Raw genomic sequence first — 4,448 nt, 5'->3', positions numbered from 1 at the left:
ACTATTGCGTCAGGATGCTGCAATCATTGTAATAATTTGTGTACATTAGTAGGCGGTGTGACTGTGACGTTACAATCGGCGGCGAGGCCAGGTGTTCGCGATGATGTTTACTGTGACAACTGAGTTTTCATCGCAGCGTAGCTGTGACCACGCAGGATTGTCACTTACCTCCGTTACTGGTTCCTCCCCTTGTTCCTGATCGAATATGGTAGGCACGGCGTCAATCTTCAGCAGTTTCCGTTCCTGCCGTAGCCCGAGCCGAACTTGCAATACATCTTCATCAAAATAGGCGTCGTCGGCGAAATGACAGGAACAGACGCGTGAAACATTCAATCCTTGGGCCACACCACAGTAGTGGCTGGCGATCGCTGCCTCCCACTTTCGTGTCGTCTCGCCATTGCGAGGTTGGTGAAATGTAAGCTCGGGATTCAGTCTTTGTGCACCCGGGCACGTAGCACCGGTTTCCTGGCTGTGAAATCGCACGTCAACGGCGTGAAATCCTTGGGCACACGCTGTGGTTCAAAGTACTTCAAAGCAAACGCGACAAGACAAGAAAAAGGGTCAGACGCACGCTCAGACCATGGAGTTAGGAAACACAGGAGCGGCCGTTTCGAGCAGATTTCCGTGGGACCCCTCTGGCGGTCGCTCCTGTCAAAACCGCCATTACTTCCTGTCCACCACGTGATCCTCTCTAAAGTTTCGGTTTGGAAACGCTTTGTTGCTAGCGCTGCTTTTCGTGCTTTTATGTTTTTCCAAAGTCACTTACTCTTAAAATGTGAGCACCACTGCGGAAACAACGTTTTGTTAACGTGTTCTTACCGCGGTTGCGGCTGTCGTTCAACAGAAAGCAGCTCTGACACGGGAATAACGTTTCCTTCGTAAGCACGTACTTGACCGGTTGTTTCCCAGTAAACCACCGATGTCCCAAGGACGTCTACATGATGTTACCCTCAGGACGATGAAGACATCCTGAGGACATCCTGAAACATAATTTTGACATACTTGGGACGTACTCAGAACTGCCAAAATAACATCCGCGCACGTCCCAAGGAAGTCCATAGTACGTCAATGACGACCTTTTACGGACCTCTAGTGGACCTTTTTCCCGTGCCTTAGCCAGGCTTACTGGCGTTCTCTGAACATTACATCAACACCGCACAGCAGTGCGTATCAGTGGCACAGACAAGCAACATTAGATCAAACACTTTATTTCGTATGAAACTGAGCGTCATAGCATCGTATTACCTCACCAGGTATTATATCACAGCGTAACATGACCAGCATTTTTTTTTTTCGCATTACTATTGAGAACTTGCATGTCTTTGAAAACATGATGTCCATGAACACACACAGCATCGGTCCACAAGGGGAAAAACTTAAAGGTATATGCCCGCAATGTCCGAAGTGCGACGCTGAAACATATGTTGAAGCACTGGCATAACCGACGACCATGCTGCACTTGTTTCGTACAACTGGAGATTTGCGATGTGTCCATCTTGCCTTTCGTGCGCAAAAATTAACGCTATCCAACTTCGGCTATATTCACTTTTCGCCACGGACTCCCTTCCCTGCCGCGTCATGTGAGCTTAACCTGCAAGAAATGTAATTTCAAAAACACTGCTACAGCAAAATGTCACTGTGAAGTACGCATCGACGTATACGCATACCTTTAGACACAGCGCCTATGGTTGCAGTCTGCAGTAGCCTAGCATTCTCCCTATCAACAGCCCTATTGCCTGCGAAGACGGGAAACGCATGGATACCCACGTAGTAGGAACGTGAATGCCTCGCACAGTCACTACGTACCTTCAAAACGGGTAGAATCTTGAAAATGACGCGGGCGACGCCACTTGGAGATCCATAATTCACATTCATCCGCTACGACGTTTCCACACATCTGTAAAAGAGTCAACAAGGTGCGACACATTGTACTTCCATGCAAATTCTTTATTAAAATCACTCAGCATTTTTTACATACAGTGGCACAGCCGTAAAGGCTTGTGCTGCCGTGGAGCACATGACGAAGTTGCACGGGTGAAGCGTATGCCCAATCTGTTTCGCAGTAAACACAAGTCACTGAAGAGCTCGGAAACGCACTTTAGCGTAACTTACCTGATGTCTTTCAACATTTCTGTGACCTTCCCACGTCGTGAGTGTGCTGTCCCAACCGCGTTGTTCACCGCAATGAATACGTCGAAATTATCTGAAATTCATAGATTAGACATTAGTAACGGGGCCACTGACGATGTTGCATCTTCACCTTGAAAAGTGCTGGTAGGGTCACGAGTACACTTAGCTGAAAGATAAAGCTTAGGGTAATACCCAGGCAGAAATCTGGAATGGGACCATTTCAAAATGGTTTAACGAACTGGTCCCACTCTGGTCCCACCCTAGTAATGGTCCCACTCTGGTCCCACTTGCCAAGTGGTCCCATGGGGGACCAGTTCGTTAAACCACTTCAGAATGGGACCACTCTGGAATGGGACCACTTCAAAGTGGTTTATTGGACAGGTCCCACTTTGAGTGTGTCCCACTTAGTGACTGGGACCAGTTGAAAGTGGAACCAGCTTCACGATGGTCCCACTTGAACTGGAACCAGTGGAATTGATCCAGTGGCCCACTCTGCTAAGTGGTCCGGGATCCGGCCACATAGCAGCTGGGGCCACTGAATGCATGGCTGAAAATAATGCGTAGAAATGCACATATTGCTCAAGTAAATACCGTTTATTCTGCTAAAAGCATACACTGAGCAGAAAGAAATAATCAATACATCTCTACTTGTTCATACTACGTAGTACCCAAGCAGCACAATGTACTGAAAGTCGAGTGCAAAAGGGGTGGACGGGTAGGTGGAAGGCCTTGAACAGACTCGTGCAACTAAAGCACATTGATAAGACACATACCGTCCACCCCTATTGCACTCGACTTTCAGTACATTGTGCTGCTTGGGTATAAGTCTGATCACTCACTGTGTCTTGACAAAGCATATGCCTGACTGTGCGATGCACTCACGGACCACAGGGAGCTTTCGTTCGTTGGCCACCTCACATCTTGTATTTTCTTAGAGAAGATGACACATGACACTCCTGTTTTCCATGCAGGTCACGACACCCACTTCCTCTTCACCGTACGTTCGGAATCTTCTTATCCTGTTTCTCTTCGAGTTCCTCCTAAGTTTCTAAAATGAAACATCTATTTAATAGTAATCAAAACATCACGGTCATCACTCATACCTGCAAACATTCGCGACGTGCAGTGCGATTGGCGTTTCACAGCGCGTTTTGCCCCTACGCCGTTTAGGTCTTCTTGGCGTCAAAACTCTTCCGGGAAATCGACAATGTGTTGCACAGGAACTATTGTCATCGCATTGTCTTACAAAGCCCACTAAAACACACGTAAATACTGCACAGGAGATACACCATCCTTGCGACGGCAACTGAAGACCAAACCAACTTGCTGCGACGCATCAAGCTCTAACTGCCATGCATGCCGCCATGCCACCTGCCACTCTCGCCTCTTTCGCCCTTCCTCTCCCTCTCGGCTCTCGCCGTTTGAAGTTCGAATTTGTAGCCGCCGTAGCGTCTTCACATTGCATCAGCCTCTGCAGTTACCCTTTCTTTTTTTTTTTTTTTTTCGTTGTCTTTCTTCAAGTTATTTAGCTTAAGTTTTGTTGTTGTTGAGATGTATTTTGTACCTTTCTCTGGTACTTAATATGTTATGATATGCACCTTCAGATGGGAATATGTGCTCGAATTGGAGTTACAGGGATACAGCATATATTTGATCGCAGACGCACGCACATGGATAAACAGCAATAAAAAGAGATCATGCATGTGCTGAAATAGATCAGAGTAATAGATCAAACAAAACCAGAAGGATATATGGCAAGTGTGGACAAGATGAAATCTCAAAGGGGAAAGCTGGGAAGCTGCCCAACTTGGAGTCTCAAGTGACCATTCTGGGAACAAAATGGTACCTGTGAGGCTCCAGCTGGAAGTGCTGGAACCATCTGAGCCCAAAATCGAACCCCCGCTTAAAGCCAGAGTGGGAACCACACACCACTTTTGCACCCTTCTGGGCCCAGAATGGAACCCACTTAAAGCCAGAGTGGGAACCACACATCACTTTGGCACCCATCTGGGCCCAGAATGGAACCCGCTTAAAGCCAGAGTGGGAACACTGCACCACTTTGGGACCCATCTGGGTCCAGAATGGAACCCGGTTAAAGCCAGAATGGGACCACTAACGCCACTTGGGGACCCATCTGGGACCAGAATGGAACCCGCTTAAAGCCAGAGTGGGATCATTAATACCACTTGGGGACCCATCTGGGACCATTCAACTGCAAATGGAACCACTTGGGGACCATTCGGGAACCAGTCCTGATTTCTGCCTGGGTAGGAATCAAAAGGGTAATAATCACATTGCTAGCATAAAGTAATAGAACC

The 4,448-nt window shown here is 47.6% G+C and overlaps 1 long non-coding RNA gene across 1 annotated transcript; it reads right to left on the bottom strand.

Annotated features, from left to right (window-relative positions):
* Positions 1–1,811: 1,811 nt before the first annotated feature.
* Positions 1,812–2,218, bottom strand: LOC135387216 (uncharacterized). The gene is made up of 3 exons (XR_010420945.1): positions 2,113–2,218; positions 1,979–2,052; positions 1,812–1,897 (listed from the first exon to the last, which is right to left on the bottom strand). It is a non-coding gene; the product is annotated as an uncharacterized LOC135387216 (long non-coding RNA).
* Positions 2,219–4,448: the final 2,230 nt, after the last annotated feature.

The sequence above is a fragment of the Ornithodoros turicata genome, chromosome 3, assembly GCF_037126465.1.
Source record: "Ornithodoros turicata isolate Travis chromosome 3, ASM3712646v1, whole genome shotgun sequence".
In the NCBI taxonomy this organism is placed as follows: Eukaryota; Metazoa; Arthropoda; class Arachnida; order Ixodida; family Argasidae; genus Ornithodoros; species Ornithodoros turicata.
The sequence above is the reverse complement of the archived record's forward strand: the minus strand, read 5'-3'. Positions and strand labels throughout refer to the sequence as shown.